Below are 20,659 nucleotides of genomic sequence, written 5' to 3'. Positions count from 1 at the left end.
AAAAACCACACAGATTGCAACTCAGAGCTGAGACAAATATACTTGTGCGTAGGATAGACACAAAGTGCTGGAGTAATTACGCGGGTCAGGCAGCATCTCTGGCGAGATGGGATAGGCGACGTTTCGGGTCAAGACCCTTCTTCATGTCTAAGGGATCTGAGGAAGGGTCCTGATCCGAAATGTCACCTATCCTTTGTCTTCAGAGACGCTGCCTGACCTGCTGAGTTACTTCAACAGTTTGTGTCTATCCTTGGTATAAACTCTCATCTGCTGTTCTTTGTTTCTAATTTACATACTTGTGCTTTGGTTGGCTGGTGTCGTGGAGGTGAATTAAACTAGTTTGGCAGGGAATGGACACATGTAAGTGGCATTAAGGGGGAAGGAAAAGTGGATTAGAAGAGATAAATAGCACTGGAAGAAATAGACAGAACTATGAGAGAAGGTCCACAATGGGTTTACATAGCATTTTCTTGTGAATACTAGAAGATTTTTAAGTACGGTGGGAGAGCTACATGCATAAAAGATTACACAGGATTATAATGATATGGCAATAAGAGAATGGATGTTAAAAATGCAGGAACAGATTTAAACTCTTCCTGGCAAGGAAGGAAGGAGGGTGGAATGGTTTTCTTGATGAGAACATAATACGAGAAGTGCAAGAGATACAGAATATCCAAGAATGATTAGGGACAGAATATGTTTACTGTTAAGAAATAATAGAGGTAATATTTAATGACTGGGACTAATCTAATGGCTACCATCAAATAATGGCAAAGATTGCAGAGATGTGTGAGAGCCACAGCATATTAATATCGAAATACCTTAATAAAGGTCTTAATAAAGATACATAAGGAGCAAAGAAGATGTACAGGTTTGTAGCTTAATTGGCTTGGTAAATGTAAAAATTGTCCCTAGTGTGTGTAGGACAGTGTTAATAGGCAGGGATCACTAGTCGGCGCGGACCAGGTGGGCCGAAGGGCCTGTTTCCGCGCTGTATCTCTAAACTAAACTAAACTAAGAAGTAGTTTTTGATGTTCCAGGGATTTTTCCTGATCATCAGAAACTTGATGATCAAGCATTGTTTGCTTTGGTTTTCGGAAATGAAATTGGCTTATTAGAGAGAATATTGTGGCAAAACAGCTAGAAAATCGTGGTTATGAAATGGTTCAGAATAGCTGTAGGAAAATATTGATCAGAGGCCTTTAAAGTGGAAATGTAAGAAGGTAGTCTAGACACACTCTTACGTTAAAGGGCAGGGGAATTAAACCCAGTGTTTCCTGGATGGTGAAGAGAGAGTGTAACAGAGCAGAAAAGAGAGAGAGCGCATGACAGCTATCAGGTTATGAACACGTGAAAGTTCAAAAGAAAAGTTAGAAAAGGGAATATGAGAAGCCAAAAAAGAGCATAAGAAAACTCTAGCAGCAATTAAATAGGGCATCCAAAACTATTACGCAGGCAGGCGAATAGGAAAAGTTTGTAAAACCAGAGGAGGAGCTAATCAGTGGGCATCAAAGAACTCAACTCATTGAGGCAAGAGACATGGCTTGTACTAAATGAAAGATTAAAAAATATAAGAAAGGGAAAATGTGGAGGTTGGACTCTCAGCAAAATGTTAGTGGGATAAGAAGTGATAAAGAAGAGGCTGGTGGCACTTGAAAGAGATCACGTGGCCCAGATGATATGCATCATAAATTGCTGCGGTGCACGAGGACACTGTTTCGAGAAAGCTGGCTTTACATTGGTTGATGTCAAATTATGTTTAATTAAATTGGGGGGTTTTTGTGAAGTAACACAGAGAGTCAATCAAGGAGAATCTAATTCAATTATCAAATTCACAGACCACACCATTGTGGGCCGGATATCACATAATGACGTGACGGAGTACAGGAAGGAGAGAGAGATCCTGGTGTCGAGACAACAACCTTTCTCTCTATGTCAGCAAGACAAAGGAGATAGTGATCGATTTCAGGAGGTGAAGCGGTGCACATACCCCAGTCTGCATTGACGGCGCTGAAGTAGAGATGGTTGAAAACTTCAAATTCCTAGCAGTCAACATCACCAACAACTTCTCCTGGACCACCCATATTGAAGCACTAACTAAGAAAGGACACCAACGCCTCTACTTCCTTAGAAGGCTTAGGAAGTTTGGCATGTCCCCTGTAACTCTCACCAAATTCTACAGTAATCAGGATACATCGCAGCATGGTTTGGAAACAGCTCCATCCAAGACTGCAAGAAATTGCGGCGAATTGTGGACCCAACCCAGGCCATCACACAAACCAACCTTTCTTCTATTGACCCCATTTATACCTCACGCTGCCCCGGCAAGGCCAGCAGCATAATCAAGGACGAGTCGCACCCTGGCCATTCCCTTGTCTCCCCTCTCCCATCGGGCAAAAAGTATAGAAATGTGAAAACGCACACCTCCAGATTCAGGGACGGTTTCTTTCCAGCTGTTATCAGGCAACTTAATCATCCTACCACAACCAGAGACCAGTGTTGAACTACTATCTACCTCATTGGTGACCCTCATCGGACTATCCTTGATTGGACTTTGCAGGCTTAACCTTGCACTAAACATTATTCCCTTATCATGCATCTACACACTATAAACTATAAAGGCTGTAGACATAGTCAATGTGGTAGAAATAGACTTCCAAAAGGCATTTGATAAGGTTATCAGCAAAACTGAAAGTCACGTCTGGGATTGTAGCAACTTCGATAGAAAAATTGGCAATGGTTCAGGAAACAGAAACAAGTAGTGAAAAGTTGTTTTTCAGACTGGTTGAAGTATATGGTAGAATGCCTTAGGGATTAGTAATGAGCTCATTGCTTTTCTAAAACTATATGTTTTTGACTTGGATCCATTGGCCCAATTTCCAAATTTGCAGAAGGCACTTACAGTGCATTCAGAAAGTATTCAGAATCCTTCATTTTTTCCACATTTTGTTACGTTGCAGCCATATTTTAAAATGGATTATATTCTTTTTTTAAATCATCAATCTACACACAATACCCGACAATAAAAAAGTGAAAACAAGTGTTTAGAAATGTTTGCAAAGTAATTTAAAATAAATAACTGAAATATCACATTTACATAAGTATTCAGACCCTTTAATCAGTACTTTGTTGAGGCACCGTTGGCAGCGATTACAGCCTCAAGTCTTCTTGGGTATTATGCTACAAGCTTGGCACACCTGTATTTGGGTAATTTCTCCCATTCTTCTCTGCAGATCCTCTCAAGCTCTGTCAGGTTGGATGGGGAGCGTCGATGCACAGCTATTTTCAGGTCCCTCCAGAGATGTTCGATCGGGTTCAAGTCCGGGCTCTGGCTGGGCCACTCAAGGATATTCACAGACTTGTCATGAAGCCACTCCTGCGTTGTTTTGGCTGTGCTTAAGGTCATTGTCCCGTTGGAAGGTGAACCACTGCCCTCATCCGAGGTCCAGAACGCTCTGGAGCAGGTTTTCATCAAGGATCTCTCTGTACTTTGCTCCGTTCATCTTTCCCTCGATCCTGACCAGTCTCCCAGTTCCTTCTGTTGGAAAACATCCCCACAGATGATGCTGCCACCACCATATTTCACCGTAGGTATGGTATTGGTCAGGTGATGAGCAGTGACGCTTGGCATTCAGGCCAGAGAGTTCAATCTTGGTTTCATCAGACCAGCGAATCTTGTTTCTCATGGTCTGAGAGTCCTTTAGGTGCCTTTTGGCAAACTCCAAGCGGGCTGCCATGTGCCTTTTATTGAGGAGTGGCTTCCGTCTGGCCACTCTACCATAAAGGCCTGATTGGTGGAGTGCTGCAGATATAGTTGTCCTTCTGGAAGGTTCTCCCATCTTCACAGAGGAACTCTGGAGCTCTGTCAGAGTAACAATCTGGTTCTTGGTCACTTCCCTGACCAAGGCCCTTCTCCCCTGATTGCTCAGTTTGGCCGGGTGGCCAGCTCTATGAAGAGTCCTGGAGGTTCCAAAGTTCTTCAGTTTAAGAATGGCGGAGGCCACTGTGCTCTTCGGGCCCTGCAATGCTGCAGAAATTGTTTTATACCCTTCCCCAGATCTGTGTCTCGACACAATCCTGTCTTGGGGGTCTACGGACAATTCCTTTGTCTTCATGGCTTGGTTTTTGCTCTGTCATGCACTGTCAACTGTGGGACCTTTCTAGACAGGTGTGTGCCTTTCCAAATCATGTCCAATCAATTTAATTTACCACTGGTGGACTCCAATCAAGTTGTAGAAACATCTCAAGGATAATCAATGGAAACATGATGAACATAAGCTCAATTTTGAGTGTCATACTCAGAATACTTGTGTAAATGTGATATTTCAGTTATTTCTTTTTAATTACTTTGCAAAAATTTCTAAACAACTTTTTTCACTTTTTTATTTTGGGGTATTGTATATAGATTGATGATAAAAAAATGAATTTAATCCATTTAAAAATAAAGCTCTAATGTAACAAAATGTGGAAAAAGTGAAGGGGTCTGCATACTTTCTGAATGCACTGCATAGATTTGTAGGAATGCCAAGGAATATAGTAATGGGCTTCAAACAGATATAGTCAGCCACACACAAGCAGTTAGCATTCAAGTTTAGGCTTATTATTGTCACATGCAGCAAGGTACAGTGATAGGTTCATAAGTGATAGGAGCATCCCTGGGTACTTAAGGAGGTGGCTCTAGAAATCATGGACGCATTGGTGATCATTTTCCAATGTTCAATAGATTCAGGATCAGTTCCTGTGGATTGGAGGGTAGCTAATGTTATCCCACTTTTCAAGAAAGGAGCGAGAGAGAAAACAGGGAATTAGAGACCAGTTAGCCTGACATCGGTGATGGGGAAGATGCTGGAGTCAATTATTAAAGAGGTAATAACGGCGCATTTGGATAGCGGTAAAATAATTGGTCCAAGTCAGCATGAAGGGGAAATCCTGCTTGACTAATCTTCTGGAATTTTTTGAGGATGTGACAAGATAAACGGATGAGGGATAGCCAGTGGATGTAGTGTATCTAGACTTTCAGAAAGCCTTTTATAAGTTACCACATGGGACGTTGGTGAGCAAAATTAGAGCACATGATAATGGGGGTAGGGTATTGACATAGATAGAGAATTGGTTGGCAGACAGGAAGCAAAGAGTAGGAATAAAAAAGTCCTTTTCAGAATGGCAGGCAGTGGCGAGTGGAGTTTCGCAAGGCTCGATGCTGGCGCCGCAACTATTTACAATATATATTAATGATTTGGATGATGGAATTAGAAGTAACACTAGCAAGTTTGTGGATGACACGAAGCTGGGTGGCAGTTTGAACTGCAAAGACGATGATAGGAGGTTGCAGGTTGACTTGGACAGGTTGAGTGAGTGGGCATATGCGTGGCAGATACAGTATAATGTAGATAAATGTGAGGTATCCACTTTGGCGGCAAAAATAAGGAGGCAGATTATTATCTCCATGGTGTCAGATTAGGTAAAGGGGAAGTGCAACGAGACCTGGGTGTCTGCGGTTGTATAGGGCCTTGGTGAGACCACATCTGGAGTATTGTGTGCAGTTTGGTCTCCTAATTTGAGGAAGGACGTCCTTGCTGTTGAGGCAATGCAGCATAGGTTCATGAGGTTAATCCCTGGGATGGAGGGACTGTCATATGAGGAAAGATTGGAAAGACTAGGCTTGTATTCACTGGAGTATAGCAGGATGAGAGGGAATCTTATAGAGACGTATAAAATCATAAAAGGACTAGACAAGCTAGATGCAGGAAAAATGTTCCAATGTTGGGAGAGTCCAAAACCAGGAGCCACAGTCTAAGAATAAAGGGGAGGCCATTTAAAACTGAGGTGAGAATAAACTTTTTCACCCAGAGAGTTGTGAATTTGTGGAATTCTCTGCCACTGAAGGCAGTGGAGACCAATTCACTGGATGAATTTAAAAGAGAGTTAGATAGAGCTCTATTCAAGAGGTCAAGCAGCATTTGTGGAAAAATAAGTCGGATTATGCTCAGTTCAAGCAAGGATAGATTAATTATGAAAACTGGAGAAACTGGATTAATCTGTTTGGAGCAGAAGTGGTTATGTGAGGATCTGACAGATATATTTTAAACACAAAAAGCTGGAGTAACTCAGCGGGACAGGCAGCATCTCTGGAGAGAAGGAATGGGTGATGTTTCAGGTCGAGACCCTTCTTCAGACTGAAGGGCTGTGACCCGAAACGTCACCCATTCCTTCTCTCCAGAGATGATGCCTGTCCCACTGAGTTACTCCAGCATTTTGTGTCTATCTTTGGTTTAAACCAGCATCTGCAGTTCCTTCCCAGACATATTTTATAATTAGCTCAGTTGATAATACTTCAGCATCTTTGTCAACAGATAAATTTACAGTAAACCCTTGTTTTTGCAAACCTCTTTATAACGGAGTTTGGTTATAGCGGACTGACCTACCGACCTTCCCTGCCAAGCTGCACTGCTGGCGATACACCTGGCCAGTGCCACATCCCAGGCAGAGCCTACCGCCGCCGCCAACGCCACGCTGGCCGCTTGCACTTAGCGCCAACCACCACCACCTCCATCCGGCCGCTCCCAGGCCCAGCCAGCTGCCGCTGTCGCCGGCAAACGAACCGCCATACTGCGATCACCGCCACCCCGGCTACTCCCAGGCCGCACCTGTCACCACCGACACGACAGCCGCTGACCCTTACCTGAACTCCAGCCCCCCGCTGGCCATGGACAGTAACTACGCCGATCCTCGCCTCTCCCTCGCCCACCAGCAGGCTGGGGTCGTCGACTCACCTGGATTCCAGGCCCAGTTGCAGACCGAAATTCTGAAGAAGGGTCTCAACTCAAACTGTCACCTATCCATGTCCTCCAGAGAAGCTGCTTGATCTGCTGAGTTACTCCAGCACTTCATGTCCTTTTGTGTATTAACCAGCAACTGCAGTTGCTTCTTTCTACTACTTCTACAATGATAATACCTTACTCTGTTATAACGGACAATTGGCAATAACAGATGATTCTCCCCCCGATGGTCAGTTATAACGAGGGTTTACTGTATTTCTCCCAACTTAAATCCAAACATCCAACTTCGTCCATTAGTTTATGATATTCTGAGAAAGGGCTAGTTTGTTAGCAGTTTCAAAATACGGTTGCATTATTGAATAGGCTTTATCTGCATTAAAGTTATAAGATAAAGGGCTCAGAAAGATGAATGTTCTTACCAATATTCCTTCCTCAATCTTCAACTATAAAAATGGGTCAGCAGGTTATTCATCTCATTGGTGTTTTTGTGATTTCACCAAATGTAAAATAGCAGCTGAATACACATATATCATAGTCAGTAAATCATTGTTCTTCTCAATAAGAAGATGCAAAACCTAGTTTCCAAGGAGACACATGGAACAGCCAGCTTACGAGAAAAGACACCAACCATGCTGTCGTAACTCAAAGTATCAAACAGCATCTCTGGATAACATGGATAAGTGATGTTTCAGGTCGGGACCCTTCTGCAGACTGATTGCGGGGGGGGGGAGAAAGATAAGAGGACAAAGCCTGGCAAGCGATAAGACTCTTCCAGCTCCCCCCCCCCACCACCCACCCACCAAACACAATCAGTTTGAAGAAGGGACCCGACCAGAAACATCACCAATCCATGTTCTCCAGAGATGCTGCCTTGCCCACTGAGTTACTCCAGCAATTTGTGTCTTTTTTTCGAGTTTCCAAAGGTTTGAATCATGTTATTTATCCGGTTAGTAACCTTGACTTGTTCAACTAAGTGATATAAATGAATGTGCTTTCTCTACTGAACTGACGTAAAAAGAGATTACATGTTTGAGTAAAGGAAAACCTTTCACTCTTTGTGACAATGTGGACAATTTCAAGTTCTAAATGGACAGAAATGTATTCAACCTCCAATCATTTCCAGATGTTCATTTTCAATGTTCATTTTCATAGTTCCTCTCTGAATAGCTGTACGTTAGGATTAATGTTATTCCTCATTATGTTTTACTAACCCTATTAGCAAACATGAAAGAAAAGCAACAGTTGGCCAATTCTGTAACTGAACTTTGGACCCTCGCAGGAAAGGCAAATTGCACATTGATGTGAACTTTTAATTGCAGACAGTTTTCTTTGATGGCCAACTCATGCAGCCCTTCATGTCGTTAAAAACAATTGCATTTGGCTGTGAGGAACATTTTTATGTACCGTTCCATTGCAACTAATTAAGTAAAAGCTGACCGAATACTTGCAATGAATGAATGAATAAGTTTATTGGCCAAGTATGCATATACAAGGAATGTGCCTTGGTGCTGCACTCACAAATGACAACACAAACATACAGTTAACAATTAAGAATAAAGCACAAAAACACATAAAAACAATAAGGATACACTATTACGGTCTAAACATGTGGGTGAAAATAAACCAGAGCAAAAAACAAGACTTCAGACTTTGGTTGTTGAGTAGATCCATCACTCGTGGAAAAAATGAGCGCAAATAAACGGACTTTTGGATGGATTTTGAGAGGAAGACTTTAGATTGGCACAAACCAAACTCTTTTCTAACCGATGAAAAGTTTTCAACATGATTTTTCCTTACTTGCCATTCAGAGGTTATAGACAATAGACAATAGGTGCAGGAGGAGGCCATTCGGCCCTTCGAGCCAGCACCGCCATTCAATGTGATCATGGCTGATCATTCTCAATCAGTACCCCGTTCCTGCCTTCTCCCCATACCCCCTGACTCCGCTATCCTTAAGAGCTCTATCTAGCTCTCTCTTGAAGGTTGTGTTAATCTACCCAGGACGCTGTCTGCATAAAGACGAGACTTCTGGAATGGCAATCACTGAAAATCATTGGCAATTTTGGTATACTCAACACAGCAATTCCAGCTGAGGTACCATCCTTCTGAAAGCATTAACTTATGTTCCAGTAAAAGGAATCAGATGTTAGCCATATTTATTTCCATTGTTACTTGGATTCAAGTGCTTTCAGAAAAATATTTTTTGTTGAAAAGGATCAAATGTACAATGAGTATAATTATTTTTGCTCTTTAGTATAATTGTGGCTAGTTAGAGATGATTTGAGAAATTAAGATTCCATGGTAAATAAAGAATTGGGTTCTTAAGCATATTTTAATCAACACTTATTTTTCAACTGAATGACTGACAAAGATCAGGAGTTTGAGAACAGCAATTTAACTTTTAATATACTAAATGTATTACAGCACTTAGAAGAACATCAAAAAACTGCTTTTGAATTGCATGCAAGATGGGCACAAAATGCTGGAGTAACTCGGTGGGACAGGCAGCATCTCTGGATAGAATGAATGGCTGACATTTTGGGTCTGAACCCATCGAGTCTGAAGAAAGGTCTCGACTTGAAACGTCACCCATTCTTTCGATTTTGTGTCCATCTTGAAGTAGTGAATATGGGGTATTGCATAAGGGGTGAATTATTTACCTTGAGTGGAAAGACCTGTTCAAAAGGAATGGAATGGATAAAGGTATTTTGATTTTTACAAGCAGATGCATCTCACATGAAGAAAGAAGTACTGAGATATATTTGTCTAGAACATCATTTGTCATTATTGATGTACCATACTGCATGTTTCAGCACAAACAACCAGCACTGAAAGAATGGCCTGAATGTCCTTTTGTCTATCTTTGGCGTAAACCTGCATCTGCAGTTACTTCCTACAAATTTCACTACTTCAGGAATAGAAACCAAAAGTAGTATTGTTCTGAAATGCCAGTCCAAATTATGTATTCAAATCCTGACAGATACAAACTCTGAGTTGAAATGTCATTGTTGGGATTGAGGTTCACCAGCCATTCTCAATGTCACCAGTTATCTGAACATTCAGATCTCCAAATACACTTGGAATTCCTGATTGAACAGAATTAGGTTCAGTCTACTAGCGTTTGCCTGCTCAGATTCTGACCATGTTCTCCAAACAAATTATACAATACATGTTCTCTGATCCAATATATTCCGTGGGTAGACACACAATGCTGGAGTAACTCGGCGGGACAGGCAGCATCACTGGAGAGAAGAATGGGTGACATTTCGGATCGAGACTCTTCTTCAGACTGATCCAATATATTCTGTAGCCAGAGCTCTTATGATCACGTTGTGATTCAATGTAACTTCTAGCCCTACAACTCTAGGATGTCTCTTCCATCTCTCCCCAATTTTCATTGCGACATTGTGGCACAGCTGGTGGAGCTGCTGCCTCACAGTATTTGAGACTCGGGTTCAATCCTAACCTCGGGTACTGTATGAAGTCTGCACATTCTCCCTATGACTGTGTGAGCTTCCTCCTGGTGCTCTGGCTTTCCAAAATATTCCAAAAACGTAAAGGTTTGCAGGTTTATTGGCCTCTGTAAATTGCCCAATTACAGTGTGCAGGGACTGGATGCAAAAATGGGATATAATAGTATCAGTTTGAATGGGTGATTGATGGTCAGTGTGGACTCATAAGATCATAAGTGATAGGAGCAGAATTAGGCCATTCAGTCCATCAAATTGACTCCGCCATTCAACCATGGCTGATCTATCTCTCCATCCTAACCCATTCTCCTGCCTTCTCCCCATAACCTCTGACACCTGTACTAATCAAGAATCTATCAATCGTTGCCTTAAAAATATCCACTGACATGGCCTCTACAGCCTTCTGTGGCAAAGAATTACACAGATTCACCACCCTCCAACTAGGGCGGCACGGTAGCGCAGCGGTAGAGTTGCTGCTTTACAGCGAATGCAGCGCCGGAGACAGGTTCGATCCTGACTACGGGTGCTGCACTGTAAGGAGTTTGTACGTTCTCCCCGTGACCTGCGTGGGTTTTCTCCGAGATCTTCAGTTTCCTCCCACACTCCAAAGACGTACAGGTATGTAGGTTAATTGGCTGGGTAAATGTAAAAATTGTCCCTAGTGGGTGTAGGATAGTGTTAATGTACGGGGATCGCTGGGCGGCACGGACTTGGAGGGCCTAAAAGGCCTGTTTCCGGCTGTATATATATGAATATGATATGATAAAGAAATTTCTCCTCATCTCCTTCCTAAAAGAACATCCTTTAATTCTGAGGCGATTACCTCTAGTCCTAGACTCTCCCACTAGTGGAAACATCCTCTCCACATCCACTCTATCCAAGCCTTTCACTATTCTGTATGTTTCAATGAGGTCCCCCATCATTCTTCTAAACTCCAGCGAATACAGGCCTTGTGCTGACAAATGCTCATCATAGGTTAACCTACTCATTCCTGGGATCATTCTCGTAAACCTCCTCTGGACCCTCTCCAGAGCCATATCCTTCCTCAGATATGGTGCCCAGAATTGTTCACAATATTCCAAATGCGGCCTTTCCAGCGTCTTATATAGCCTCAACATCACATCCCTGTTTTTGTGTACAAGCCCTCTTGAAATAAATGCTAGCATTGAGTTTGCTTTCTTTACCACCAAAGTTTTGAATTATTTGCATTGATTTCTCACAATAGAACTGTATTGGACAGGAACAGTCCCTTAGGTCTACAATATCTGTGCCGAACATGATGCCAAGACCAATACTTATCTGCCTGCATATAATCTATATTCATCCATTCACTACAATGTATCAGTTGTTTGCTTTTCAATACTCAGCCTTGAGAAGTACACTGCTAAAACTTACATTTGAACAGAAGTAGTTGCTGTTGCTTAAACACAGCTTTCACCATGAGCAAGGATTCGAGCTCCATACATCTATTTGGATTCAACAGTAAAGCTTTGTAAACCACCATCAAGAAGCTTGTTACCACATTAAAGGCCCTTAGCACTGAACCAGAGAGCAAAAAAATCTAATTTACTAAATGGCACAGTTTTAAAAATGTAATCTACACTTGATTCATTATTTGACCTGACCTAAGCAGCATTAGCAATAATAATACTTTCCAAATTCAGCAGCATCACATATCCATTCATCGGCAATTACACTTCGAAATCATTTAAGAGACTATTCCTGCTCAACCAACAGTTAGTAATTTCTTTACTCTAGAAGTGCAGAGTTCATACTTTTGAAAAATTATCAGGAATTTGTAATTTCAGCTTTAACAGAGATCAAAATACCCAATTAAAATGATTGCTTTGTCTTCCATCAAGAGCACATGAAAGCTTTAATGAGACTACAGGTTATTAACTGAGCTTTGCCAACATCACCAAATGAAATCAAATTATTACTTCTATTTGTGAAAGTAATGCTAATAAAATATTGACAAATATGCAAAAATTACATTCCTACAAACATTGCCGAAGCATAAAAAGGTTAATGTTCAATGAGTGTTTGCAGAATTTGTGAACAGTCAAAATGTTCCTTTGGAGATTGCTTAGAAATTGTTTAGGTTTAGGTTTATTGTTGTCCCGTGTGCTGAAGTACAGTGAAAAGCTTTGTTTTGCAATGGTATCCAAACAGATGCAATATACAAACAAAAATAAACAGTTGGGTCAAACTCATGAGCAATAGATCGAGCAAAGGAGAAGATACAGAGTAGAGAGGATCTTGACCCGAAATGTTACACATTCCTTCTCTCCAGAGATGCTGCCTGTCCCGTTGAGTAACTCCAGTTTTTTGTGTCTATCTACAGAATGGAGAATATAGTTCTCAGCATTGTAGTGCATCAGTTCCACAGACACAGTCCAACGTCCTCAATGGGATAGAGGTGAATCACGCAATACCCGAGCTTGTGGAAGAACAATTAGAAGTCTGATAACAGAGGTGAAGAAGCTGCCTGCAACCACAACTTCCTTCTGGATTGTTCCATCCACCAGTGTTGGACACATGACATTTGGAAGGAGGAGAAAATGGAAATCCAGCAACAACAAAAAATGACAGTGGAATTCTAGAATATATCTCATTGAACTTCTCAGAAACATGACTAAAGACACCAAGACCAAAGAGAAAAGGATAAGAGGCATGATGAATGGAAGGAAATGTCTCGTCATTGAAGGTTTAAAGAAGCAGTGGATTTTAAACAAGAGATGGAGGAGAATGTAAGACTGAAAGAAGTTATAGAAAGGAACTTTGCAATGCCCCTGAGAAAATTTTACATTCAGGTAAGAATTTTAAATTTGAGCTATTTGGGAACCAGGAATTAGCATTATCATTTTAATATATTTGGTAAAGGTCTTGCTTGAGAGACTTTTTTTGCTTTGGGATAGTGATTGCAGCCCAAGTATAAAATGTAACAATTAACACGGCAATTTCTCTGAATTTCTCATTAATAAGGGGAACCGAGAAGTTGCATGGAGGCAGAGCTGCACTCAATTTTCATGGCTATTTTTTTCATATTTTTCATATTTCAGATACAGCGCGGAAACAGGCCTTTTCGGCCCACCAAGTCCGCACCGCCCAGCGGTCCCCGCACATTAACACTATCCTACACACACTAGGGACAATTTTTACATTTACCCAGTCAAATTAACCTACATACCTGTATGTCTTTGGAGTGTGGGAGGAAACCGAAGATCTCGGAGAAAACCCACGCAGGTCACGGGGAGAACGTACAAACTCCTTACAGTACAGCACCCGTAGTCAGGATCGAACTTGAGTCTCCGGCGCTGCATTCGCTGTAAAGCAGCAACTCTACCGTTGCGCCACCGTGCTATAGTAACTATCTATTCCAATGATACAAATAATTTGAAAACAGCTGAAAGGAAATGTGCCTCCCCCCTCCCCCCCTCCCCCAGTTTACAATGCACCCTGCTATGTTCACTGTATATCATGGGTCCCACGGTTTGAGTATACTGCTTTCATGCCCATTATGATCAACTTTGCTTTATCTCAAGTATTCTCCCAAATCTTTTGTCTCCAATTTGAGATCTAAAAAGAAAATATTCACAAATCCCAGACAAGTAGATTGTGAAAATAGAAATCAACAATTTGCACTTATACAGATTGTCATCCAGTATCAAGAAGAGTCTCGAAGAGAAGATGACACGTTGGCCTGGCTCGCCTCAACGGAGCTGCAGGTCTAAAAGACATACGACAGAAGAAGAGAAGAAGAAAGGTCCCAACACAAGTGTCACCTCTGCATCTTCTCCAGAGGTGCAGCCTGACCCCCTGAGTCGCTCCAGCACTTCGCATGTTATTGTCATGCAGTGAAATGCTCCTGCATACTTCCCTTATTACAGGTTATGGATTTGACTGAGAAACATTACTAATTGAAAATAGGAACTGTCAGGCGGCAGTGGCCTACATAAGTGGCAGTTAAGTAGTAAGTTTTGAGTTGGTTGTCATAAATAAAGGGAAACATGATGACAATATTAAGAGTCTTTGAAGATTCAGCATTTTTAAATAAAAGCTGATCAAAGTGAGAACAATGGAAGGTTGAGCCAGGCATGGGCGTGGATGGGTGGCAGAGAGCAAAGGTGATTGGCCATGAACATGAAGATGTTGCTGAATGAATCTTGAAAGAGGTCACAATGCAGGATGTAGCATAAAGCAAGAAAAATGCCAAGAAACTACTGTTGTTCCTTTAGACAATAGACAATAGGTGCAGGAGTAGGCCATTCAGCCCTTCGAGCCAGCACCGCCATTCAATGCGATCATGGCTGATCACTTTAAATGTGTGATTTCTCTAAATGGTCTCTTGAAACTCAGCTGAGATAAAAAAAAATTGGAGTAAATGCAAGGCACAGATTCAGTGGACATTGCATTGGGGAAAATAAATGGTTGAGAACTTATCTTCAAGAGAGTCAAGAGTCCAGAGTGTTTTATTGCCATCTGTCCCAAAACTGAACAATGAAATTCTTACTTGCAGAAGCACAATGGATATGTGCTCGAAGGGCCGAATGGCCTCCTCCTGCACCTATTTTCTATGTTTCTATATGTAAATGTAGTACTCTGTAAACACCATAAAAAGAACAAAATGTTTTATATATAAAATTTAAAAAACAAACAAACAATAATAGTGCAAAGACAAATCAATGCCCGCAAGCCTATTTTGTTTGAAGCTTATTTGGAGGTTGTAGCGTTTAATAACCTGATGGTTGCAGGGATGAAGCTGCTCTTGATCAATAGACAATAGACAATAGGTGCAGGAGGAGGCCATTCGGTCCTTCAAGCCAGCACCGCCATTCAATGTGATCATGGCTGATCATTCTCAATCAGTACCCCGTTGCTGCCTTCTCCCCATACCCCCTGACTCTGCTATCCTTAAGAGCTCTATCTAGCTCTCTCTTGAATGCATTCAGAGAATTGGCCTCCACTGCCTTCTGAGGCAGAGAATTCCACAGATTCACAACTCTCTGACTGAAAAAGTTTTTCCTCATCTCAGTTCTAAATGACCTACCCCTTATTCTTAAACTGTGGCCCCTGGTTCTGGACTCCCCCAACATTGGGAACATGTTTCCTGCCTCTAACGTGTTCAACCCCTTAATAATCTTATACGTTTCGATAAGATCTCCTCTCATCCTTCTAAATTCCAGTGTATACAAGCCTAGTCGCTCCAGTCTTTCAACATATGACAGTCCCGCCATTCCGGGAATTAACCTAGTAAACCTACACTGCACGCCCTCAATAGCAAGAATATCCTTCCTCAAATTTGGAGACCAAAACTGCTCACAGTACTCCAGGTGAGATCTCACTAGGGCCCTGCACAACTGCAGAAGGACCTCTTTGCTCCTATACTCAACTCCTCTTGTTATGAAGGCCAACATTCCATTGGCTTTCTTCACTGCCTGCTGTACCTGCATGCTTCCCTTCAGTGACTGATGCACTAGGACACCCAGATCTCGTTGTACGTCCCCTTTTCCTAACTTGACACCTAACTTGATCCTGGGTGTTACGGTATTCAGGCTCCTATACCTTCTTCCCGATGGCAAGAGTGAAATGAAAAGTGTGGCCAAGGTCTCTGGCAATGCTGGCTGACGTATTATATTAAAATCATGCAAGTACATGGCTTGGAGAAAATCAATCAAGATCGGAGAGAGCCAACAGTTTGGGGTCATTAAAACGGTGGTACATATGAAATGAAAGGATTAATCAAACACCTTTCACGTCTCTACAAACATAGGTAGTTGGAACAAGAACTTAAAAACAGCCAACAAAGTTTTGGATGGACAGGAGCAGGATGACTTATTACTGAAAGGCATACAAGTAACTAACACAGAGGTCAGTTCATGGCCAACAACAATAAAAATGCATTCATTTGTCCCCTTACTGTTGCTGGGCACAGTTTTCTTTTTGACGGATTGTAGTTCATGTAGTTTGGCTGAGCCTCAATCTAACAAGTTCCTATTTGCAGCTGGCACTGCCTCAGAGGGACACGGAACAAGATTAGGCAGAAGAAATTGATCATTCTAGTAGCTTGTTCAAAGAAAGCCTGGCTATAACTTATCCAACCAATCAATCCGGAGGAGTAAGAGAAAGTGCATCCTAAAGTGATACAGGCAGGGTAATTCTAGAGAATAGATGGCATTTGTCCAGTTGTCCTGTAAAGAACAACTTAGAGAGTTAATTTTGAAAGGATATTTAGAAAATTCTCACAAAGCGCACAAGACTAACAACGTGCTCAAAGAACCATGCCAAAGAAAAGAACGACAAAGCGGCTACGACATTGGTACTTTTTTTCAAAAGCCCCTGTTAATTCAAGTCCTTGGAAAAGAATAAGCAACATGAGAGAAAGTGAGTAATAATCAAAATAATCTGCCTTCAAATTTTAATAACTTTCCTCAACACCAATGTATGAACTGATGTCAATAAATCAGCTGAAATAAGAGATCCATTTTATAAAACTCTGCTGAACACGTTGAAGGATGCAACAATCTGATTCAATTAACAACAGTTGCTCTTTGCTAGATGGTACCACATACATTTCAGTGACAAATATACTGGAGAAATTCTCCACATCCATCATTACAATGATGTTTTTCAAACCACTCATCATAATCCCGAAGTTCCGGGTTTGGCCAAATGTTTATACCTCTTTGCCATTTGTCAAAAGTAAGCGTTAAACTGTCCAAGACTCCTATGTGAAGACTGGATCATGACACGGGATCTCAAAGCTGACATATAATTTATGAAATCGAACCAACTGAAAGTGAATACCTACCTCGAGGTGGAAAGCCTTTCAGATATTTGTTGATGCTGTCCCAAAAATTAATCTAAAAATTACATAGCTAATGTTTCCAACTTCTTTCGTGCTGTTCTTTTCATGTTAATAGTTGACAACACTGCTGTCATTGAGAAGTTATCAAAGTACTTCAGTCATGCTTCAAACCATGTGAGGTGTGATGTCATCTCAAAGACCGTTTTATTCCTAACCATTCTGATAAATACAGAGAAGGCCTTCACTTCCTTTACCCTGAACCCAAAAGCAAGCTGTCCAATTTCCTGCATCAATGATAATTATACATTCAAGGAAAGATTCCCAGCTGCAAGTGAGAGCCCACGTGAATATAAAGTAAGACTGTGTGTGTGTGTGTGTGTGTGTGTGTGTGTGATAGTGGTGGGGAGAAGAGGGAATCAGAATAAACACAAATACTTCAAAGCACCAAGGTTAAAATATCTTTCCTAGTTGCAATACATCAGCTTTTGTTGCAGATGGAATCTTCCCTGCATTACACAGGCTTCGCCTGGCAGGCACAGGGAATAATGTGATTGAGGAACCCAGGCTTTATCTGCATTTGCACGCAGCGTGGGGATATTACTGTAAAGGTGCTGGATGATGGATAACAACAGTCAATTTTATCCAATTATTTTTGTTGCCCACGTGCCCATCATCTGGCAACCCACCACTGAACTGCACTTAGGTTTAGGTTTATTATTGTTACTTTCACCAAGGCACAGTGTAAAGCTTTGTTTTGCTGGATATCCAATGAAGATCATAAGATCATAAGCGATAGGAGTAGAATTAAGCCTTTCGGCCCATCAGATTACTCTGCCATTTAATCATGGCTGATCTACCTCTCCCTCCTAACCCCATTCTCCTGCTTTCTCCCCATAACCTCTGAAACCTCTGACACTGATTATGAAATCAGACAATACTATACACAGATATAATCAAGGCATACTCGTATAATAGGTATAGCAAAGGGAAAAATACAGAGTCTCTTGCCCAGAGTAGGGGAATCGAGGACCAGAGGACATAGGTTTAAGGTGAAGGGGAAAAGATTTAATAGGAATCTGAGGGGTAATTTTTTTCACACAAAGGGTGGTGGTTTATGGAACGAGCTGGCAGAGGAGATAGTTGAAGCAGGGACCATTGCAACGTTTACGAAACAATTAGACAGGTACATGGATAGGACAGGTTAGAGGGATATGGACCAAACACAGGCAGATGGGACGAGTGTAGTTGGGACATGTTGTCCGGTGTGGGCAAATTGGGCCACAGGGCCTGTTTCCATGCTGTATAACTCTATGACTCTATGTTCAATTCACGAGCAGAGAACGAGTGAGTGGGGAGCCCGTTTAATGACTCTAAACGCAGGATTTGATGGTGGGAATGGTTGACCTTCATTCTCAAATCCTTTTTATCTCGTGCCTCTAATTTTTATCCTTACTTCGGGGGATTACGGAGCAAATAAACTTTTGTCAAAAGGGTAAAATGGGTAACTTCAATTATCCTGCCTCAATTTTCCCTCTTTGCAGAGGCATGTTTTGGGTGGGATATCCAAGCACCTCACATGCACTCAGCCAAAGTTAACACGGACAATAGAATCATAATTAAGTTAGTATTTGTGCCAAAACAGTGTTTTTGTGCCAAATCAAATACTAATCATTACTGGCAGAGCAGAACATCGCTTTATATTGCTGCATGCTGTTACTGTAAAAGAAGAGAAGAGGCAGAGTTAGCAGGACACTTACTGGCCAGTTGAGATTCGAGCCAGAGCCATTGATGTTACAAAGAAAAACCCTCAGTGGAGCAGCAATCTAATACAAACAAGGCAATACCATACCGTGTTCATCGATTGGAACAGGAAGTCTGGAATCAGAGAGAAAGCCTGTACAGGAATGGGTCAGACGTGATCTTTACAGGTCACGCTGACTAAATATATTTTTAAAAGGTGCTATTTGGAAAGACAAAACTGAGGGGGAAATTAGATTTTTTTTAATAAACAAAATGAAAAAGGTCTGGAGCTAAATGTTGATTTTTCTAATCAAGGCTGCCAATCATTCCACGACAAACCGTACTCCAGTAAATTAAATCCAAATGCATCTCATTCCGAACCACTCAAAATGTGCCCTCTTATTCCGCTGCACCACTGCACCATTTCATTCCCAAGGCACTTCTCTTCACCTCAGCCATTGAGAAAAAAGATGACTAAATTACATGTAATTTTTCTGAATTCTTGCACGCTTCTGTTTTATTTTTGCTTTGAAAACGGTGGCATTGAAAATGTTTTAAATGGTTGAATGCCGGCTGCAGCCACGGTCACATTTGAAATATGCATAATTAATATCCACTGCAACAAAAAAAAAATCTGAAGCTCTTACAAAGTGAAACAATTAACCACTGCTTGTAATTAATATTAACATGGGTTGAGCTATTTAAAATCTATTTTTGTTGATGGGTTTTGAACATGATAGACTTTTGGATTCGGTTAACAATGCGCATTAATTTCTATTAACCTTCGGAACGTGAGCACGCTTGATATTTTAACGACGCATGTTAATCCAGCATACTTCACAGAAAATATAACACATAATTATTTTGTTAAGTGAAACAAAGTAGATGGATTGACAAAAAGAATGAAAATATTCACCATTCTCTTTAAAGTCAACATTTTCAAAGGCCCTCTGGCTTCCTCAGACTGAATACTGTGCCTTCCAGCATCAATGCCGTCATTACAACTGGTTGACACAACTAAGCAGGTTGCCATGGCGATGGCATCTGCCTGGTATCGCAACCCACTAAGCAGGCTAGTGTCTGAGAACTTCAGCTCCCTAGGTGCTGAAAATTGGCTCAATGATGAGCCCATTCCATTTATAAATATTCTAGTTGGCAGGCAAAGAAAAATTCCTTTAAAGCAAATCATTTAGGACTAATGCCATTTTCTAAAGAATAACAAATCTCCTCCAGGAAAACGTCAGTGTAAATTTTTTTTAAAAACCCTTGTGCTCCGTTGCACAACCTTAGAAAAACCGCAACTGCTCTTATTTCTTTCACATCGCTAACGTATCAGAATTACTCCTGCACAGCTGCAATTAAGACACATGACAGTGAGGTGAGTTTCTAGATTAAGAAGCTGAGAAGGAAAAAGATTGAACACAGATAGTGGGTCACAAGAGGGTGCCGAGGAAGTGCAAGGAAAGCCAGTAACTGTTGATGGAACTATTAAGGCTGTAAGCTCAATGGGAATGGATATGGGGAGCCGGCAGAGGCTGAAACAAATTGAACGCAAGGAGTGTAGAGAATGAACGTACTCAATTCCCGGTAAACTGGAGTTTGTCTGGACTGGAATGTAATTGGTAATGGTGTAGCAATCTGGAAGTATCGCCTAATGAACCATATGCAAAAGTTCACATCATGCCACAACAGATGCATGTATATGATTTTTCTTGTCATTAAATACTCAAGTAAGAATTTAATTGTTCTGTTTCAGGACATATGACAATAAAACACTCTTGACTCTTGCATTTAAATACAGGCTACATATATTGCCAACACTATTCCACTGTAGAATGGGCATAATTGGTCAACTCCTCGGA

At 41.3% G+C, this 20,659-nt stretch overlaps 1 protein-coding gene across 6 annotated transcripts in view; it reads right to left on the bottom strand.

Annotated features, from left to right (window-relative positions):
• The window catches only part of ctnnd2b (catenin (cadherin-associated protein), delta 2b), a 775,275-nt gene extending 755,496 nt beyond the window's left edge, over positions 1-19,779 (bottom strand). For 3 of the 6 annotated variants that reach the window (XM_078415264.1, XM_078415272.1, XM_078415320.1), the window contains exon 1: positions 19,714-19,779. The gene's annotated coding sequence lies outside the window, so the exon portion shown is untranslated. The remainder of the gene's footprint in view (positions 1-19,713) is intronic. The other 3 variants (XM_078415282.1, XM_078415301.1, XM_078415310.1) reach the window with 3 other exon arrangements.
• Between the last annotated feature and the right edge of the window lie 880 nt (positions 19,780-20,659).

This window comes from Rhinoraja longicauda, chromosome 2 (genome assembly GCF_053455715.1).
Source record: "Rhinoraja longicauda isolate Sanriku21f chromosome 2, sRhiLon1.1, whole genome shotgun sequence".
NCBI classification, from domain to species: Eukaryota; Metazoa; Chordata; class Chondrichthyes; order Rajiformes; family Arhynchobatidae; genus Rhinoraja; species Rhinoraja longicauda.
The sequence above is the reverse complement of the archived record's forward strand: the minus strand, read 5'-3'. Positions and strand labels throughout refer to the sequence as shown.